Source organism: Strix aluco, chromosome 18, assembly GCF_031877795.1.
Source record: "Strix aluco isolate bStrAlu1 chromosome 18, bStrAlu1.hap1, whole genome shotgun sequence".
Taxonomy (NCBI): domain Eukaryota; kingdom Metazoa; phylum Chordata; class Aves; order Strigiformes; family Strigidae; genus Strix; species Strix aluco.
The window spans coordinates 15,728,293-15,750,995 of NC_133948.1; positions in this window are offsets into that span (position 1 = coordinate 15,728,293).

The following is a 22,703-nucleotide window of genomic DNA, read 5'->3' on the forward strand; positions in this document are numbered from 1 at the left end:
CTGTCAGGGGAGAAAAACTGAAACTCCAGAACAAAAATCACCTGTCGGGCCCTTGCCCAGGGTCCTGATGCAGTGCACCATCCATGTTGTTTTCCTGTTGAGGGCACAGGAGCATTGCTGGTGCTCAGCCCAAAATGCCTTTGCTCTCCTTATTCACCCCAGCTTTAGGCAAAGAAAGCAGCTCTGGTCAGGCTGTAGTGATGTGCAGGTTGCAGAGGGTGTCTGGCAAGGCAGATCATCCACATGCTTCAGGGGCACATCAGGAGATGAAGCTCTCACTGAGGTTGCATCTCTTGGTCAGGAAAGAGGTGCCTGAGTTGCACCATCTCAGAACATCCAGTTGACTGTCATCCAGGGACTTCCACGAGCTGTTGGTACTACCAGGGTGCATGAACAGACTCACCCTGTGTCTGCCCAAGCCCTGCAGCTTTAGCCACAGTGTCTTAGAGAAGCCACCATCTCTGGTGAGGCAGTCACCCCTCCAGGATGGGGAATAGCATCCCCTGTGGCTCTCATGATCAGAAGACGCTGGACAGGAACAGGAATCCCTTCCCTACCACACACCTTGGTGCCCAGCACATTGAAAGCTTGGGTACTTTCCAGGCTAGGGCTGGTCTCTGGAGCACCACACATTGCCTCATAGGTGCAGGATGTACCCATGACCTCACATGGTCTGATGACAGTTTTCACCTCTTTATGGGCTGGGAGGGATCCTGAAAACAGTTTCTGCTATAGGGCCAAGGCAGGTCTTCACACAGGACCTTTCTTATCCTCTGGTCTCTGCCATGAACCCAGGATCCCTGCAATCTCAGAGCTGGAGTCCATCTTCAAGCTCTCCTGGCCATCAGGACCTCTTCCTGGATATTCAGGCAGTTTGGCTCCCTGCCTTCCAAGAGGTAGATCCAAGCCTTCTAATACATTTTTCCCCAAGGAGAACAAAGTGATTTAGAGCTCAGGGGATCACAACTTGTGAACACTTCACCCCCTTGCTCTCCCCTGGATGGTGGAGCCATTATAAAACCCAGCTCCTGATAACTCATCCTGACAAAACAGGGAAGGTTTTGATTTAATTGCAGTTGTTAATTAATTTTATCACTGCAGAATCTGCAGCTTGATGGGAAAAGGGAAATTATGTTTAATAGATGGCTCCCATCTCTCAGCACCTGGTGGACAGTTTAGCTGGGTAAGGTTCCTTTCCTTGGCCAGAACTACCTACCACAGTCCCCAGCTCCTCTTCTCTGAAAGCCCCTCCAAGATGGGCAAGCTCAGGCTGCCAAATGATCCTCCTTCCCCTGCCCTCCTTGCTCTGGGTCTCTGCAGTTGTAACAGAAGGCAGGTAGTGACCAAACCTGTGGGTAAAGGTGTTTGGCAAAAAAGCTGTGCGGTAGGATCAAGGCTGCAAACTTCTCGTGAAGGACCATTGGAGGTCCTGCTGTAAAGAAAAAGAGAGATGGGTTCAAGCTCTGCTTTTTTTGTGGGCAATAAAACTGAACAGTTGGTGCTGCTTGAGGGAGTCTGCATCCTCACAGTGAATGAAGGTACCACCCTTCCTAGGAGCAGCAGAAAAAAGTCTTGGTTCCCACAATAACTAACAACCATAAGTCCCCTGCATGCGGGGAGCTGGTGTGGGGAAACTAGTGCTCCTACAGCAGTGACTGGCTCCATCACAGCCTGCCTCTGAGCCATGCAGATGTGAGACCAAAGCGTGGTGAGTCCAGACTGCTCATTCTTGTCCCTCACAGTCCAGTCAGCTTCCTGTCCTCTTTACTAACCAAAGCAATGGGGTCCTACCCATCTGGTTCTTGCTTTTCCTCTTTGCTGTGATGGTGCAAGGTTTACCAGCCACCGTTTCTGTTTCATCATGATGTCTCATTAGTTCTATTCCTCTCTGCTCCGCCTTCTGGCTCCAATAAATCCCTCCTTGCAACATCCGCTGTTTCCCATTAATCCTTGTTTACTAGAAATGTACATATTTATTGCTTTTTATCTTGTTTGATCTATCAGGTCTTACAGTCCCTATTCATTGTTGCTGCTTCCCTCCTAGCTTCCACCCATTTATCTTCTTCTGTTATTGCATCTGCTGAAGTACAATTTGATTATCCTCTGCCAGTTCTTGTGCCAGCCCCGTGGTCTCTGCCGTGACTCTATTCTGCAGAACAGTTGATCTCCCCAAATCATCAGTACCTGAGTTATGGTGGAGACAGGAAGAGATTCCCTCCACAGATCTGGTGTCCTCTCTTCCCTACTTAGTGGACAAATGAGGCTACATTTAATGGGTTGTGTGTCTTTGGGGGCCTAAAAAATTCCCAGATATTCTGTTCCACAACTCCATGCACCCACTAGGCAAATAGACATGAGAGGTCCATCTAGCTTGGTATCTCTGACAGTAACCTCCAGCAAATCTTTAGAGAAAAATGGTAAGAAAAGTCAGACATAGAAAACAATTTCTGAAAATAAACCTCCTGCCTTCTGCATTTCTGCCCATACATCCTCCTGCTAATGAACATTGGGAACTCTGCTGCACTTTCATTTGGAGAGCTCTTGGCTCTAGTCTGTGTTTGCTGTAATTTTGAAGTGACGCCACTTTTCCAGGTTTCAGGAGCCTCAACTTGCTGCCACAGAGCTGATGCCAGCACTCTTGGGTACTGCAGGGACAGAGCCCAGTCCTGCATGTGCAGCGTGAACATGACCCCACGGGATCACCTCTTCTTCATGGGAGCTCTGGGAGGAAGATCTCTGCTGTGGGGCTGCCCAAGGCCAACCAGGGCTTATATCTGAGCTGTGTGAACAAGCTGCTCTTTCCTCATAGATAGCCATCTCTCTGTCTCACTCACCAAAGACAGAGTGATTGGGAGTGGGGACATGACTTTTCTGGGGAAAAAAATGAATCATGAGCACCTGGGACTCAAGGAAAATTGTGGGCTTCTTTCTAAGCCACAGATGGCCCTCAGCAGTAAGATGAATCAGAAATGTATCTGCAAGGGCTGGCCCAGCACCACAGCTGCAGCCCCTTTTCCATCTTTCTCTGCAGCACAGAGCAAGGACATCCACTGTGGCAGCTGAACACACCGATGTGACCAATGCCAAGCAAATGCTAGGCAGCGAGTCAGGATACAGCCTGGACTTTGAACAAGCATTTGCCTTCCCATGTGGTTTGTTCAGGGTCTTTGGCTACTTTCCTAACTCCAGCTTGGTGACAGTATAATATTGCTAAAAGACATGAAGGAATTCAGTCATGTAATTAGCTGACTTATTAGATGGAAGGCTTGTGCAATGCAAATTGATATCAGGTAATAGCTCTGGGGGCAAAGGCAACACAACCAAGAACATCTGCTCAGAGGAAGGGCACTGCCCACTGACCCTGGGGGTGGGACAGGAGAAAAGCTGCCAGCAGCATTGCTGACTTTGGCACACATCCACGGTACAGATGAATGGAGGACATGTGACACCCATTTGCAGCTGGCTAGTGCTAGGGCTGCAGGTTGGTCTCATTGCCAGGAAGTCCCTAGACTGAATCCAGCTCGGTTCTGATGAACTGGGAGACACTGGGGTACACTGTGGGGAGCCAGTGCCATGTGCCATCCTGAATGGGCCTTAGATCCTTTGCAAATCTCTTATCTCATGGACCACTGACATGCAGCCACTTCTACTGCTGCTTCTGGCTGCTGGCCAACAGTTCCCAACAAGCACATCTAGATGTTAGTAGTAGATGAAGAAAAATCATGTGTTCGGTTGGAGTTAAGGAGAGGGAGGGTCATGCTTGTACTCTGTCAGAAAGTGGATGGGCATGAAGCTCTGAAATGGGATTTCTAATTAGGGGAACCCTCTTAGAGGCACAGTGTGATGGATGACAGACTCTATACTGCACATCGCTGCAAATCCAGCCATAATCTGCTCCTTTGGTGCCCAGAGGAAACATTGCTTTAAAATAATCCTTGTTCCTGAGCATCTATAACTGTCTGCTCTGCCCAGTCCTCCCCAAAACTGTTTCCATTGTTGCTATTAGGGTACAGCCTGCCCGCATGCCCTGGTGCTCCCCTTTCTGTGGAGCATGTTGCCCTCAGGAGCTGTGAGCTGTAGCACACAGCGGCTCCTCTCCCTTTCTCAGAGTCAGAAAGTAGGTCAGACACAGAAAGTCGGAGATCAATGGGCTTCCTTTCATGTTGGTGGCTGTGTACAGTGCTATGGGGAGGAAAGCAAGTGCCATCCTTCTGTTTCTCTTCCAGGAGCAGGGCAGAGGCAATTAAGCAGGAAAAATACAATAGCATAATAATTCGGTTGCTTGTATTTGAACACTTCATGGTCACTGTGGACTTCAAAGTTTAGACAATCTCCTGGAGGAGTGCAGCTTAGTGCTAGCAAAGGGAAAAGCTGAAAGAAACAGTCACTGAATGAAGGGTAGAGAGCACAGGCTTCGCTGCGTGGTGCTGCAAGCGTGGCTGGCCAGGGTCAGCAGGTAGGCAGGCTGTCACATCCAGCACAGCCCCTTCCACACAGTACACCAACAGCACCAGCCAGGCTTCCTCCCGTGCTGAGCCCTGGATAAAGGGTCACTGCAGGGAAAAAGGTATCACCCATCTGGTACAGAAGAAACCTCAGGGGTGCATTTTGGATTTGGGGTAAAATGCATTTTAAATTATAAACAAAGGCCCTAATAGCAGGAGGCAGCCAAGTGTGGCAAGCTGAAGGGTTCAGGTAGGCCTGAGGTGTTCAGAGTCTCCAGCACTACCTGCAACCCAGCTGCAAGAGCTGCTGAGGGAGATGCTTGGTGAGCCTGTCTTGCCCTGTTGGGAGGGATGTGGTGCTTGTAGGAGGTGGAAATGACCCAGAAATCAGGCCTGGAGAAATCCTCATCCCGTATGCCCTACTGATGGGATACCAGAGTCAGTACGTCTGTTTTTGCTGAGTCCACACTCTATGCTCAGATCCACCACCCCAGCAGAGGAGGATGATCCTATAGACAGGGCAATAGAGCAGGACAGGAGACTGTGGGTTTGGACCTTGGCAGGGAATAGACTCCTCATCTGAATCCAGAGGAGTCACTCAGTGCTGGAAGAAAAAGACAAACCAACCAACCTACCAATCCAAATCCCCCGGTTTTGCTGCTTGTAAGTCTCCTGCTGTGACAGTGGACTGGTCCCTGACTGCTGGATCACAGCACCTTAAGTAAAGGGTGGATCTCCTGGCTGAGCTGGGAACTGGGCATGTCCTGGGGGTCTCTGGAGGGGCTGGGAGCTGAGTGGGGAATTGCCTGTGGCCAGCAAGAGAATCCCTGGAACCCCTTGGAAGCTGTGAACACAGGAGTCAGATTTGTCATTGATCACAGAGATGGGTCTGCACCTCCCTGGGACATTCATGGCCAGAACTTCTCAAAGGGAGAAGTGATTACGCTTCCTTTTCTCAATTCACCCTGTCCAGAGAGGGTAGGAGTCTGGGATGCAGTCCCCTGTGGCAGTGGTGACAACTGGTATCACATTGACAAGGACCTTCCTGGCTTGTTTCCAGTGACATTGGAGCAGAAGGATGCTCTCTGCTGGGAGGGTCTCCTGGAAGACACTGGCTCCTTGGTGGGGTGCTCCCATCCCACCCTGGCAAGGGAAGATGGGGCACCCTGATCCTGCTGAGCTGTGCTCTGGTAGGACACAGGACGGGTTGATTAATGGTTATAATAAATACGTTAATCTGCAGAAATGAAATCTTCCTAATTAAGAAATGTCTTCTGAGGTTTTTGCTTCTTGTTTCCCAAGCTGCTGTGTGTGCATGGAGCATCTCCATGCACTCCAGTGTGATTAGCAGAGGGACCAGTGGTGCCAATCACACACCATTCATCCGAGTTCAACAAAGGGGATTATTCCCAGATCCTTCTCCCTGGCAGAAAAGGGTAAGTGTGCTCCTGCACTGCTGACTCTTTTCTCCTTGTAACAGTATCAACCATTCTGGAGAAAAGCAGGATTTAAGCTAATGAAAGGATTAGAATAATCTCTGTGTAACCCAGGGCGCCATAGCTGCTCAGATCCTTAATGCACATCCATCCATCAGCTACAGCATGCCTGTGCAACTGGCATCAGCCTCAGTCTGGGCCCCTCTTGCATGTGCTACGTCACTGTCAAGGAGAGGAGTTGGATCAATGAGTCCCCTGTACTTTGCAGCGATGTCCATAGGGCCCTTCAGTACTGATCCTGCTCATTTCTCCATCCGCCAATGCCATGGCCCACCCTGGGATGTGGATACCATGGTAGGACATGCTCCTGCCCACGTGGCAGAGAGCTCATGTTATTCTGTCCTGTCAATGTTGCCATGGAGCTTCCTGAATCTTTGCTCAACACTTGCCACTCATACGCACATACCCTGAGGGACAATAAAACAGTTCTGGATTTGAAGGCAGGTGAGATCCCCATGACTGACTAGACTGACCTTTTCACACAGGTCAGGCCAGACAGTCCCACCTGGTGCCTCCTGCATGGAGCCCATTGCTTCTGTGCTTGAGTGCACCTTGTATAAAAACTGTCGGGATTCAGTTTATTCCTAGAGATGGATCCCAGTGGCTAATCCCCTGTTAAACACTGCATTGTGTATCCGGCCCAGATGTCCCTACCTGCAGCTTCTAGCTCATAGGTGCCTTTGCTGCATGCAATGAGAAGTCTGGCTCTGGTCAGAAATCTCTTTGCTGGTAAGTCCCCAGAAGCTGCAATCATATCATCATTTCACATTTTCATAGAGCATGTCAGTCATTTTTGATTTGCAGACCCCTATTTTTTTTCTCTGTAAAGGCGCAAAACCTTCTACAGCAAATGTAAGTTTCTTGGCTATGTCTGCCTTACTTGACTGGAGAGAGAGAAAATTTTAACCGCAGTCCAGCGACTCTCCTCTGTCTGAAAACCACAAATGTAACATTCTGGTCTTTTGCTAGAAGACATATTTTCTGATCCTCAAATAACTTCTGCAGGTTTTTCCTGAATTCTTCAGTTTTGATGCTTTCTGAAATATGGGCTCTGGAACTGGGCTATGTATCATACTCACTGTCATACAGGACTGGACGTTGATAAAATGGAGCATGATGGAGGGGTGGAAGGGATATTTATGGCAAGACAGGAAAAAGACACTTTGCTAGATCAAAAGGGAAGAGTCTGCTCACTGTTGCTCTTTCTTCTTGAATCCTCAACTTCCTTTCTTGCTCTAAGGCCAGAACTACCTAGGTAAGAGCATCACACAAATCTTCTCAACATTTAAAAAAAAATAACCTATGCCGTTCCGTTTTTTCTTCCTCTCTTCTAAATATATTGAAAAACTCTACGTTCCAAAATTTAAAAAAACCCCAGAATTTCAAAACATCAAATATTCTGGGATGAAAAATGTAACATCACTTTTGTGATGTCTTATCTAATGGCATAACTGGTTGACTGAAATGATACATGAGATTCATCTCTCAAGAACAGGAACCAAGAAGAAAAGGTTGGAAGTGACAGAAATTTCATTCCCAGCAGAAATTATTGCCAAATTTTCTGGAAGGAGATATATTTTCAGATCCATGATTACTTCACATTTGTAAAGTTGCTCTTAAGCTCCATTTTCTATCAGAAGAAATCACTTCTGACAAACAATGAAGCAGCCCATTCATTAGTTGTCTTTAATTCTCTTAAGCTTGTTGCTGTAATTAATGTCTGACTTTCTGAAGTATACTTAAACTGGAATTGTTCCATCTTTAATAGCTGAAATGTCCCATTAGATAAAGTTAATGCAACTGCCTTGGAATGGCAAATAGAGTCCGTGAGGCCTTGCTTTAAGGGGCATATAAATAATCTTAATAGAAAACATGCAAGCTGAAATGTGGATAGAATAATGTCAATATCATTAGAAATAGGCTTTCACAGGCTTGTGTGAAGATTAGTTGTTTGGCTTAATGGCTAATTACAAAGACAGTCACACATTTACATACTCTGCTGCACAGCATCACGGTACCTCAGCAGGGATGCACTCCCTCCCTTCTCCGGCCACCTCTTGAATTGAACACAAACAGCACCATCACCCTGTAGGAGTCTGGGCCGCGCTGGAGGGAAGTTAGTGCAGGCAGAAGAATGCAAGGACCAAGACAAGGCCAGCAAAATAAGGCTGGCAAAAACACACAAGATAGCAGGTAAGTGAGAAACACCTGTGGTCAGCAAAAGCACACAAGTCTGAGCAAAACAGGGTATGAGATAAGGGAGTTTTTGGCAAGTTTTGGGCTTTACATGCTAATTGCAATTAACCAATGCAAATGCTTGTAGAGGTGCATGAACAGCGCGTGCAGATAACCTGTAGCCTATTAGAAGATAGATGAGTGCGTGTACGGAACTTAGTAGGATATAAATGTAACCAGGATTGGGAAATAAAGGTGGACAATCTGATCATCATATTGGGGTTGTGTCGTTCCTGTTCCCGCACGGAGAAATAAGGACCCCGGCTAATGGTGACCCCAACATCACCCCAAACCCGAATGGTGCAGAGAGGGACTCCCAAAGGCCAGGAGGGAGACAAGCTGTGGCGATAGATCTTGCTCTGGTAAGGGTGGCTTTGAGCACCGCTCCCTGAAGCCAGCCCAGGTCCTCTTCCAGCCAGGGAGCATCTTCCCCTTGATCAAAGCAGTGGGGGTCTGGGTCTTAAATTTCACACTTCATTGTGGGAAGGCAGCTGCTGGCCAAGATGTTAATCCTCTTCCTCTGGAAATAGCAATAAGAGATAAGGAAGGACTGCGGTCTCCAACCTGCAGCCAGGTGTGGCTGCTGCTGGTGTCCCCATCACTCTGTGCTAAATTGTGCTGGCCAGATAAATGTGCAGTGGGATATGCTGGCCACTTCCAGCACAGAATCACAGAATCACAGAATTGTCCAGGTTGGAAAAGACCTTGAAGATCATCCAGTCCAACCATTGACCTAACACTGACAGTTCCCAACTACACCATATCCCTAAGCGCTAAGTCAATTTTACTCTTAAATACCTCCAGGGATGGGGACTCCACCACCTCCCTGGGCAGCCCATTCCAACGCCTGACTACCCGTTCTGTAAAGAAATGTTTCCTAATATCCAGTCTAAACCTTCCCTGGCACAATTTGAGGCCATTACCTCTTGTCCTATCACTTGTTACTTGGTTAGAGACTCGTCCCCAACTCTCTGCAACCTCCTTTCAGTTTCTGTCCTAATCTTGGTCTTAACATCATGGCATCACCAAGGAAGAGGTGAAGAACTTCTTATCTCAGATATTCCTCAAACACCAGTTGTACCAGTACTGATACTGTTTTCTGACGCTTTGCCTGTTTCCACCAAAACCAATTTTTTCACTGTTCAGCTCATTTTTGATGTACTTTTAAGTTTTCACACATGATTTTCCATCAAGTCAAATTGATACATCTTGGTCTGTATATGGAAGCATCAGAGATTTGTCTCATGTCTTCTTCAGGAGGAACACATGTCATCTTCCAGTCTGCCACATCACACAGAACAGAAGACATAACTCCTTCAGGGCATTGACCATTTGTGGATGAACTGCAGTATATATTTTAGGAAGACATCCAATTTACTGCACACTTCAAGAAGCAGGTAAACTAACATCCCCGACTGTGGTATTTCAGTTGTAATCTGGATTAGCCTGGTTTTAGGGTTTTGCCACTGGTTCCTGATCTGCTTTTAGCAGTTGGATTCAACACTTCATTATTTGAAATCTTTCCTGCAGCTAAATCCATCATTTGTGTCTCTCTTTCACCTTTATATGTTAAATTGTGTTCCTTCAGTCTGTCCCCAGCAGGATTGTGACATTTTTACCTGTTTTACTCTTCTACTGCCCCAACCCTGAGACCTCCCAGGCCTCATGATTTAATTTTTATTGGACTGGCATGGTATGTTTTCCCCAGTTTTGAGCTGGGCATTAAGCTGCAACATCTTACTGTCCATTGCTAATATCTCAAGGATCTGACACAGTTTGAGTGTTTGTAGTTCTGCTTTTCAGGAATTTGAAGCCAAAGATCTAAAATCTTCCTGCAACTAGACTTTCTATGCAAACACATAGGATGGGGAATGAACAAGAGGAGTTAGAGATGTGCACACACCTGCAGGGCTACGATCTTATTGGCATCATGGAGGTGTGGTGGGATGGCTCCTGTGACTGGAGTGCTGCAATGGAAGGGTACGGGCTCCTTAGGAAGGACAGGCAGGGGAGACGAGGAGTGGGGGTCACCCTCTATGTCACTGACCAGCTGGAGTGCAGGGAGCTCCACCTGGGGGTGGATGAGGAGCTGACAGAGAGATTATGGGTCCAGGATTAAAGGGAGGGCAGGGATGGGAGATGTTATAGTGGGGGCCTACAGGAAAGATGGGGAGGGACGGTTTATCTGGGAGTGTAGGGATAGGATGAGGGGTAATGGTTTTAAACTGAAAGAAGGTAGATTTAGATTAGATATAAGGAAGAAATTCTTCACTGTGTGGGTGGTGAGACACTGGAACAGGTTACCTAGAGAAGTTATGGATTCTCCCTCCCTGGAAATGTTCAAAGCCAGGTTGGCCTGGGCTTTGAGCAACCTGGGGTAGTGGAAGGTGTCCCTGCCCATGGCAGGGGGGGTGGGATTAAGTGATCTTTAAGGTCCCTTCCAACCCAAACCGTCCTATGATTCTATGAAATGTAAAGACTGGCAGGTAGCTCTTGGGACTTGCTTGGGCCTAATCGTTGTTTTGTGGGTTTTGCCTCTCTGAGAAACCCTTAAGGCACACAAAATTGATCAGTCTCATCGAGCAGTTTCCCAGGCATGAAGAAATGGGGCACTTGGCTGAACATGAATCAGCAGCATTCACTGGTGATGCTCAGACAGCTACTAGAACATCAAGAATCTGCTCAGTGTATATGCATGAGGTCAGCTTCTCAACACAACAGAGGAATGCTGTTAGAGGTCACAGCTAGCAGAAACATTCCAGAATGCATACTTTAAATCCCTTCATTATTTTGAATGCTGTGCTCTTGTAGAAGCTGGAAGATTCATAAAACATATTCAAATTTTTGATATTCAATATATTTTAAATCTCCCGTCTGGTGCCCGTAATCTGATTTAGCAAGATACATAAACCAATTTGGTGCAGTCAGTGTGACCTCTTTCCCATTGAACCTGCACCCAGTTCTGTAGAGAAGGCTGTGTACGGGGGCTTTATTTGCATATGTGAAAAAAAGATAAATAAGCAGCAGAGGGAAAGGTTTCGCTGGAGTCTCTGTTCTCAGTGCTTCACTGTTTCTAGTAAAGAAGATTCTTCCCTGAATTGAAATTCAGGCCAGAAGTGTGTTTGCTTTTCCACGTGCGTGTGGAATAATTGCTCTACATATGCATGGAAAATCCCACGAGAGGGGTTGCTGGGTGCACAGGGAAGCATTCCTCATCACACCCATCAGTCTGCTCTCGCTGGGTGTGCTGGCACTGCACAACAGGTCTAAGGACTAGACCCAGGCTGGTACCCGAATCGTCCAGCTGACTTTGTCTTTTGCTGGGGTCAGCTTGTTTTGACTTTGGGCTTCAGACTCCACAATTCTCCTCGAATAACAGGAATGATTATGCTTTTTCTCCCAGGGTCGGTTAGCGTTTGAGTACTAGCTAATGCGATTCTGCAAATCAGAGTCGTTATTTGAAGCATGTCTCTCCAAATGAGAATAATTAATTCAAGTGTCTTCTGTGGGGTTTAATAATTAGTTTTAAACTAATAAGTACACAATAAACCGCAACAACATAATTACTTGAAGTTTGTTGCAGCTTCCTGTGAGATCATTCCCAGGAATCCCTAATCGCTTTTGATCATTTTGGATCTGCTCCGCTGCTTCCAGCACAACAAGCTGACTTGAAGCAACCGTGACTAATAGGAAATATTGGAGGTATTCACAACCCAACTGAACACAGGCCTGGACTACCTGGTCTACTGACCCTGCTTGAGCAGGAGGATTGATGACCTCTGGACATCTCTTCCATCCTCAAATATTCTGTGATTCTGTGAAATGAGCCTTCCCCTTTGTATTTTCTTGAAACTGTGCCTTCATTTAGTTCCAAAAGATACAGAGAGCTAATAGCCTAACCAGGGATGGGTCTTTTCCCTTATCCTGGCACCCTGATGACGATATTAATTTTTAAGCCAAAATCATCTTATGTTGGATGTTTCTCAGTGAGGAATGAAACAGGTACCACCTCCAGTATGCCAAGGCTGTCAGTACTTGTTACATTAATTAACATGTTGCTTACATCACACGATAAGGATAGCTTTCCCTACTCATCATTATAACATATCGTTATACATACCAGGTGGCTTGCCAGTATTTCAGTCTCCTTCCTGCATTTTGGTTCGGGTCTTTACATATTTGTACCACTGTTAGGCCAGGGTAGGAGCATCCCTCTTGCCGCTCCTGCCAGACTCTGAGCATCTGCAAATTCTGCAAAACACCCGCTATTATATGGAAAAAAAAAATGTTGAGCTGGGCAGATCATTGGCACCATGGGAAAGACTTCTCAGTGGGGCAGGCAAATATATCAGAGAGGTCCTTGCCACCAAACAAGATCTATAGTGGTTGTTGGAAAGTCCAAATGCCATAACATCAGCTGGTCCATAACAAAAATAACGATAATGGAAACTCTGTAGCACAAGCGGACAAACATCACCTGAGTTCAGTCATGGCCCAGCAATCCCTAATTATGTCCATGGCAACCATGGGAAACAGCAGTGCACCTCTATCTAGTTTATTCAGTGTCCCCACCAGACTGTGCATAAGGCTATTGTGGACAGTATCCCACACATGTTGTGACGACAGTTGCTATGCGAATCAAAGCAAGTATAACATCAGAAACCATGTCCTTCTGCTGCTCTATTCATTTCTGAAAGTCAAACTGGGAAAGCCTCACTGAAAAACTTGGTGCTGTCCCACAGAGACAAAGCAGCAGGGAATCAGAGCTGGGTTCTTCAAAGAAGTAGTGTATGATATCTCTAGGAACAACTTTACATTTGTTGTAGAAGGAATTACACATCAAGATTCTTATCTAAAACAGCTGAAAGTGTTATGAAATTAGCATGTGTGTGAAATGGTTCAATTTTCCAAAGAAACTCTTGCAGCCAGCAAAGAACTGGTTAATGCAGTGATGGAGGCAGTAGGGTGCCATGACAGTCCATGCCCATGGATGATAATGATGATGGAAGATGATGTCTTTCTGATGCACCACCACACTTGGTCTCTGATATTAATTGTTAGACTGGAAAAGCATCAGCACATGCAGAAAAATCAATGTTTTAAACGATGCACTGCAGTGGGTATCACTGTTAATGTGAACAGTTGGCATATGTGGACAGGATCGCTCCATGAGATGCTGCAGAAGTGGGCACCACTTAGACCAAATGCACAAACCAAAGTGTGCACAATCTTTCTAAAAATGATGCAGTCATTGTGGGAGTGCTGTCACGATTTATAATGGTAAAGGAGGGCTCATATGGCTCCTGCTTTCCAAATGTTCAGTTTGGAGGACTGCTTGGTTTGGGACCCTTTGCAAAAACTTGCTCTGATTTGTCCTTGTTGGGCAAAATGGCTTCATCAATAGTTATGTGGGATCCTCCACGCACTGCAGGACTGTTGCCAATCCTGTACATTCACAAACTAACAGACAAGTCCCACTAAGTGCTGGAAGTGGTTGAATACAAGGGAGATTTAACCATGACCTCTGTGTATTTGCTTTATGCCTTTGAAGGTCATGTTTCCTAATCCTCCTTGCTAATCAGAAGAATAAGAGTTAACTGAAAAAATCCACCTGAAATTGTGAAATGGCTGTGGTTCTTTTGGTTTTGTTTTTGTTTGTTTGTTGGGTTTTGGTTGGGGTTTTTTTTTGTTTTTTTTTTTTTTTGGTGTTTTTTTTTTTTTTTTTTTAATAAAGTATTTCTTATTGTGATGAAATGGCAAGAATTGGTAACCTCCAAACTGCAGAAGTTCCAAACAACCTATGGAAGTACTGAGTCCATCTGCTCATTTAGAGGGAAACCAAACAATTCAGCCTTCTCTGAAACTGTGATGGCCTGTGATGTCTCTATTATGGGGGTGAATTGTTTTTTCCTAACCACTCCAATTCCACTAGTAAAGGAAAAATGTGACAATAACCCTTCTTCCACTTCATCAATTCCACTTGTCCCACTTCAGCTCTGTCACATGTCACTGAGGATGCTACTGTGGGAAGCACAGGCTCACTGTTGCACTGTAAATAGGAAAAAATTTAAAAATTACAGAGCCCAAAGAAACAGAGAGGGTTGGTGGCTGACCTAGAAGTCTGGGATAACCTACTCTGCTTGCCCATTTCTGGAAATCATTTTTAAGGAGGATGACTGGGAGGACAGGTGACATGAGTGACATCCAAAAGTATTTAACAGTCTTTATAAACTGAGGACTAAACCAAGCAATGCACAGGAATCGCTCCGAACAGCATTGTAAGGCTGCAGTGAGCTTTGGGGAGTGGGTGGTAAAAGGAACAAAAGCTGTGGGTGAGAGCTTAGGAGAAAAAAGGTCTGACATTTGAGAGGGAAAAAAATAAACTCCGGCATTTATTGAGAATTCATTTCTCAGTTAAATTATTTAGATTTTCATTAGCTTAATTTCACTTGCTTTTTCGTCACTTTTTCATTGTTTTGAGTAATAAAAGTATTTTATTTAAGAAAGTTCTCAGGTTCTAAACCCCAAAAATCTCTAAAGGTTTGATTTAATTTCTTTAATTAAAGCCCCCCCTCCTTTTTTTTTTTTTTGATAGGAGAAAGCATTATTTCAGCCACATGGGGTTTAGGATTACACATTGCAGGCAAGGAAAGCCTGTTCAGGAAGGCAGAAGGAGACCACTGGGGGGGTGCATGAGGAGAGCTGTGGAGGTCAACACCATCCCTTTCCTGAAAGATGCCACAGGCTTTGAGACGAAGGCAAACACCCAGAGCCTCTGCTTTAGCTCCCAGCCAAGCACCACCATGTGCAGGTTATAGCAGGCGAAAGGTTGCAGTCTGAATTCAAAGTGATGTTGTTCCACAGGATCCTGAGCAGATCTTCCTGTTGCTGTTTTAGGTGAATTGCCTTTAAAATAGACCTTTGTTACTAACCCAGTTTGTACCCCGGATCTCTCCATATTCACATGGGCTCACCCAGGGGAATTGAAGTGCAGAAGGGACCGCGAAGGAGCATCCTGGGCAGCCCCGGGCTGGCTTCACTGTCACGTCCACCTTTGTATAGGAGCTTGGAAGCTGAAGCACCATTTCATTTGAGGGGGAGCTGTGGAAGAACATCTGCACAGGTAGCGACCCCTCTGAGCCCTGACAACTGATGTGCTCCTAATCCTCAGCAACATCAGTGATGCTCACAAAACATGGCAAGAATCTGTTACGGGTAAGCACAAATGCTCATTGGTCACCAGAGAAGTCCTGAGCACTTCACAGAGAGGCTCCTGCAGGGTCTATTTTCCATACTCTCACTTTGCAAATATCCAGACATTTAAATTTGTGTCCCAAAAATCAGTCAGCCAGCCTATTCTGGACTCGTTGTACACAGCTACCAGAGGAACAGTGGGGGACGATGTAGTCCGTTTTTGTTAGATTCACATTAGAAATAAGATGCAAAGTTGGGGCTTTGTGTGGAGACAGCAGTAAAGCTGGGCAAAGAGCTCCACATAGGCCGTGTGAGTAGCCTAAACTGCTTTTAGAAGTAGGGCAATATGTGGTACACTTAACATGCATTTTTTTCATGATGACATTTTCCTGTAATGCTCATATTCAAATGTATTGCACACAGGGCTCGGTGAAAGTCAGCCAGATATTAATTAACCCAATAATGTCCATGAGAAAAAGCAGGCATGAAGGTATTGAATTAATTTTAAATCTATTGAGAGAATTATAATGAACTGCATGAGGTCTACAGCCCCGGATCTGGCATGACAGAAAGAACATTAATATTCTCTTTGTAAAAGACAGCAGGGGCTTGAGGCTTAGGAGGAATACACTGCCAGGCTGTCAGCACTGAGACACTGGGCTGAACTTCACAAAGACAGGCAGCCCCCAGCACAATTATAACAAAGAGATAAGCTGGTCTTGTCAACATTTTCATCCATTTTATATCATCTGCTCCCCACTAGGGTTGGGTGCAATAAAAATAAGTATGCAATTAATGTTGCTGTAGTTTTATTTGTCAGATTTGCGTGGCACTTCAAATGGTACATAACATCTTGGAAAATGCATAGGTTTGGACTAGAGCGGACAGAAGAGAGTGGAGATGCCCTGTCCCACAACAGCATCCATGGGGTCAGCGGACCCCAGGAGGAATAGGCTGTTAAACAGGTATGATGCTGCACAGGCTGTTGGCTCAAAGGTGAGCAACTGGAAATCTGTGGAGGAATATCATCTCCTTCCTGACTGCTCCCCCCCAACTTTTGGGAAAGACCTCTCCTAGTGGCCAGGAAGCCCATGAATTAATAAGCAGCATGATGAGTGCTCCTGCCAATTACCTGCTATACTTTGTAATATTTAAATTATTTCTAAAATTATAATGTCCTTGGGGAAGAAGAGAAACTGTGTTCCACTAAGTAACATCTTATTAATCAGATTCTATATGGCACTGAATGAATGAGTGAAATCAAGTCCATCTCTTAGAAAGGATCATGAATGTCGGATTAGCTCAGTAATTATTGAAAAGCTCAGTAATACAGTTCTTGAAGGGAGACATCGAAAAACTTCCTTTCCTTTTAATCAGAGCCTCGTGCTCCATGAGGGCTTTGTAGAAAGCGATGTCTTGGGAAGGACTGGTTTTGCCTCCAGAGAAGAAGGTGGCATATGTGGCCTATGCACGTCTGTACTGAGGCACCTTTGCAGCTCCCATCTAGGCAACACATTCAGAGCCCCAAACTGCTCTGGAGATGTAGGAGATGACAAACTGCAGCTTTGTGAGAGACAGCGTAGCTCAGATAGGTCACAAGAGCAGGTCTTGAGGGAGAAGCTGGCAGGGGATGCTCTGAGGCAGAAGCAGAGCGGACAAGCACAAGGTTTGGTGTTTTCAAAGTGCCCGGCAGGGAGGACCCAGCCATTTGTTCTTCAGGCAGCAGCTCTGATCTGTGGCTCTGGCTTTGGCTTGTCTCTAAACAAATGTCAGAACAGCCAGGTGCAGCCTGATAATATCAATGGGCTCTGAACATCAATTTTTATCCCAGTCAGATTTGGAAAAAATTGGGCTTTTACATCAAATTAAATTTTAAAAAGCTTTAAAAATCATTCTGGAAGAACTTGAAAATGTTTTTGGGTTTGGTGTAAAAAGGAAGAAATGACAAGATGCCTCACTGAATTTTATGCATTAGTTATTTGAAAATGCAAAGGCTGACAAGTTATTGTTAAGAAAAGAATAAGCAAAACATTTTGTTGGGAAATGTTCCACTTTTCAAAGTTGATTAAAACCTCAGCTAAAGAAAACTTTGCAGTTTGGTCTGGTTTTGCAACAGGTTTCAGCAGGCAAACAGGAAGATGTCAGCCCCTCTCTGCTCAGAAGATTTGCTGCTACACCAAGGGAAGCACATTTCTTCCAGAACCACTGGGCTGATGCTCTCCAACTGCATTTTTATGGTACCTGGACTCTCACAACCTTGGGAAGAACAGCAGAGGTACACAGTGTGTTGACTCTACTAATTGTAATTGAAGATTTTAATTGGGGGATCCATGAAAAGGAAAAATCACATCTCAACTGAGATTACTGCCAGCACAGGGACGCCAAGACCAGTGAGTTTATCTTGGACCTTGGGCTCACCCAGCTGCACAGACCTGCACAGAGATACTTGGAGGCAACCAGGGCCAGGCTGTTATTCTGGTGTGACACAGAAAAAGTCAGTACTCAATGCCCTGATGCCAATGAAGGGAAATTGAGCCAGCAGGCAACAAGGCTCCCAGTGAAGTGACCTCCAGGTTAGACCAGGAAGAAAGATTCTGGGAAAGAAGTTGAAATGCAGATGGTAGGGTCATCTGGGTGGATCTTAGGTCAGACAAATGGCTTTTAATTGGAAGAAAAGCATAATGTTTCTGCCTAGGGCAGAGACCATGTCAGGTGTACTCCAAGCCAAGCTCTTGATGAACAGTAGACTATGCCAAGGCGAAGTCCTTATTCCCAGGAGGTCAGACAGCATAGGACACTGACCCTCCTGCAGTGTTTTCCCCAGAAAAAGCTTTCTTGTTGGATTCAGGGACAGATCCAAGCTAGGATTCACTTTTCCTTGAAAGCAGTCATCTCCCTACAGCTCCTAATCATCTGGCCATAGACACTGAATTGCTGTTGCAATCTGGGCCAGTCACAGCTGGCTCCCCTTCTGTTTCTGTGGAGGGGCAGATGCCTCAGATCTGTCCCTTTTAGTGACAAGGTGAATCTTCCTGGGTGCCTACAATGAGTACTAGGTATCCAGACTGCGAAGCTAAGGCAGGAGAAAGCTACACCCTGAATGCAAAGCTGTGTTGTGCTGGTTGGATCTGCATGGAGATGAACCACCACCATGGCTGACTCTGCAGTCACTACTAAAAGGCAGTTACAGAGCAAACAGCAGCAGCAACAAAACATCAGCCCTTTCTCTTCATGCAGGAGAATGGGAAAGATCAGAAAAGTGAGTGTGAACAGGTCTTTACTCTTTTAATTAATTCTCAGCAAACTGTATTGAAATTGTGCCTCAGAGTGTTTATCATTAAGACAATTATTTTAGGCTGACCTACTTTTCTCTGTCTCTTTAATAACATGGGCCACATCATTAGATTTGTACATGGGCAACAGAGAAAGAAAGCTAATTGGTAGGAGCTTCTTTAAGAAATAAAGCAGCCTAATCGTTTGCCTCCTCACGTTCTTCCATTACAGCTGAGGAACTGCAGAAGATGTTCACTGATTAGTCTGTTGAATTATGAATTAGGCTTCTGATCCCAGGGCAGCTGTTTTCTCCATGTCATTCCTAGCACTTTATTTCCCCATCTGCTTATAAAACCAGGAGCTTGATCCTGCAATAAACACTTCAAATGCTTTTTTTAGAGGCTAATTAATTGTGTTGCATTTCTTGAACGCATATAGCTACCCTGGCTTGCATCAAATTAACAATGCTAATTTCTCTACTGCTCTGTGCCCAAACAATCCCTCCTACAGATGAGTTGGAAAATAAAGAGGACTACATCAAATGATTTTTCTGTTTCAGGTTCTTACCATTTTGATCATTTCTGTGCACAATGCAGAAAGCGTGTCATCAGAGGAGTTGGATTTGCAAACCAGGTTTACCACTCCCAAAGCTACTTGGACTGATCCCTCCTTGCAGGAGCCAAAACACTGAAGTGACATTTACAACTGGCTCACACCTAATGTTCAGTCCCGAGCTCCAGTTGTTGCCTTGGCGGCTGGTCCATGTGAGCTGGAAAGGGGGCTGCTTGGCACCTGGAGCTGGATGTACAGCTTCAGACAACACGGTGCTGATGGAGTACGCTGAGGCCTGACTGAGTGATGAGAGAGGCTGCATAAAAGTAACAGCTAAATAGGAGACTAGTTTAAATTAATGAGCCCTTTAAAGTATACAACCCACTACGGTCCAGAGTAATTAGATGACAAATAGTATTTTATTGTCCATACCAAGCTCACCGTGAATCAGCTCCACGTGCATGCTTGGATTGATATACGAGGGTGTTGGATGTGGCACCCTGAGCAAGCCAGACCACCTTGTGAGCTGTGATTTCGATGCCAATGGTATTTTGCATGTACAAGCAAATGTATTGTCTTTCCAAGCTCGCTTAGAGCTTGCAGGGAGCCCCAGGGACACACACAAGCCAACTGGCTGGACCTGGGTTTGCCTCTGAAGGAGGAAACTGGAGGGTTAGGAAAAGCAAGCACAAAGAGTGTGGATCAGCCCCTCTCTGAGAGGCTGGAGTCCCTTTTTTGCTTATAAGTGGGGGGAAAATCCATTCCCCCAAGCTGTTCTGCAAGCACATTTTCCTTAGTTTTAATGTCTTGGCTTTTGCATCTATAAGGATGATGCCAAACCTTTTGGTTGGAAGTTGAGCTGATATTGCGGTTCCAGCAGCTTTTGGTGAGGGGAGCAGAAACAAGGGAATTGTGTTTGGGGGATGGTGTGAAAGAGGTGGGCAGGGCAGGAGTCATCAACCCCAGCTTTATATATCCCGGTGAAGGTGTATTTTTCTGCAGGAGTAGCCTATGGTCCTCTCACAGTCACCAGAGACAGAGAAGTCCTGAGGGGCACTGGTCTAAGCCATATTAGATGTTTCCTTTGAGATGGACTGGATAATATACTAAGTGTATCAGTTCTCGGGCAGCAAGGAGGAATGACCAGCTCAAAAAAAAAGGTGAAATGAGCTCTGCTCCTTCTGCTTGACCCACTACTTGACATAAGGGTGTTTTATTTTTCCTTTGCCTGCCCACTTTATCTGTATTTTTCCCTCTCTCCTGCTCTTTTGAAGAGGACCACTCAATAGTGAAAAGCCCAGATCCATTTTTTTCACCATTAGGACAGCCAAGGATTGGAAGAGGTTGCCCATGGAGGATGCGGAGTCTACACACCTGCAGGTTTTTAAGACAAACCTGGACAAAGCTCTAAGTAATCTCATCTCATAAATGACTATGCTTTGAGCAAGAGTTTGGAATAGAAATCTCCTGAGGTCCCGTCCAACCTGAAATATATTTGATGATTTTTTCCTATACCAGAAAGTTTCGTGATTTTTTTTTCAGCCAGATTTCACTGACATTCGTGACTTATCTTACTCCCTCTGAGATCACACGTTTGAGAGAGTTTGCTAATTAATGAATATTTGCCTTGGTCTAGCTAGTCCCTGGTCTGGGGGAAGCCCTGCAGCCCTGCAAACAGGGTGTTTGCTGTGACTTATAAAGGCTGTCGAGCTGGACATCAGCCTTCTTCAATGTCCACCTTGTTCATGGTTGAACCTGTCACCATCTCGGTCCACTGTAGTCCAGCTGTGATGACACTGAGTTCACAAAATCAAAGTGCTCCTGCCCACCATGAAAAGAAGAGAGGCAGGCTGGGAATTTTTGGCTTCTGACTAGAATTATTTCTATCTGCTTGATGCTATGCTGCTGCAGGTTTCTTTCTTATTTTTGTTGCTGAATTCTGGTGGTTGTTTTTTGCTAGCATTAAAGTATTCGGGGCTGGTCTCCCCAGAGGTCAGGAGTTTTCTTTTAATATATGGTTTTTAATGATCTACATGTAACTCAATCAGTTAAGCTCAAGGATGAAGGCAAAGTCCTGGCTGACATCAGTCTTAGCTCCCTTTCTGCTCTTTAGCTAAGGCTACAAAGCCTCAGATTTATGGTTTTAGATTTGTAAATACTTCTTCTAAACCCAATAAATGAAACTAGCCCCTTGTGTATCCTTGGCGTTCAAGACTGAACAAGCTCAATTAGCCTGTGAAGAGCTGTTCCCTGTAGAATAATTTCAGTGTTTGGGCCAGTCCATTGTGAAAATCATTTACGGCTATACCTTATCATTGATGGTTTCTCGTTCAACACAAGAAGCTCCAAAGGTGACTTGGTTTCTTGCCAGAACTTCTTTGTTGATTAACTTCTGTTCCCTTTTTCATCATCCTGCTTTTTCAACTCTGTTTTTCAGGGGAAGGTGAAGAACAAATGCAGTTTTTAAGGGAGACAGATACTGCTTTTTGTGTTCAGCTGTGTGCTATTTCCTCATGCTTGCGTTATGTTTCTTTGATATTCTGGGTGTGTCTGAACACATCTAGCACAGTGCATGAACAACAGTGACCTTCTGTATTACCACCAGGTCCTACTATTAACAAGAAATGATGATATCTCATGGGATTTATACACTGTGTCCTCTCTCCTGCCGTACTGTGTGACTGTGGACCTTGCAAATACATTAGGTCAGCTGAAGCACAATCTTCAGAGGGAAGATCATAGAACCATAGAATCATAGAATAGTTTGAGGGGACCTTTAAAGGTCATTGAGTCCAACCCCCCTGCACTGAACAGGGACATCTTCAATGAGATCAGGTTGCTCAGAGCCCTGTCCAGCTTGACCTTGAATGTTTCCAGGGATGGGGCATCTGCCACCTCTCTGGGCAACCTATTCCAGTGTTTCAGCACCCTTACTGTAAAATATTTCTTCCTTATATCTAGGCTAAATCTACCCTATTTTAGTTTAAAACCATTACTCCTTGTCTTATCACTACAGGCCCTACTGAAAAGTCTGTCCCCATCTTTCTTATAAGCTGCAATAAATATTGAAAGCCCACAATAAGGTCTACCCGGAGCCTTCTCTTCTCCAGGCTGAACAACCCTGAGTCTCTCAACCTGTCCTCACAGGAGAGGTGTTACATCCCCCTGATCATTTCTGTGGCCTCTGGATCTGCCTCATCAGGTCCATGTCTTTCCTGTGCTGAGGACTCCAGAGCTGGACACAGTACCTGAGGTGGGGTCTCACCAGAGTGGAGTAGAGGGACAGAATTACTTCCCTTGACCTGCTGACCACAAGATATTTATTTCTTTTTGAGCTTTGCAGTATGGGGACAAGGAGTGGCTCCCTGTCACCTCCTGAGTCCACAGACAAGAGCTGGCAGATGACAACTGGTGACATAGCATCCCACACAGTTTCTTCTGCAGGTGAGAATTGCTTTGTCAACAACCGTGAAAAGCATCCCTTGCCTGAGAGCTCAAACATGAGAGT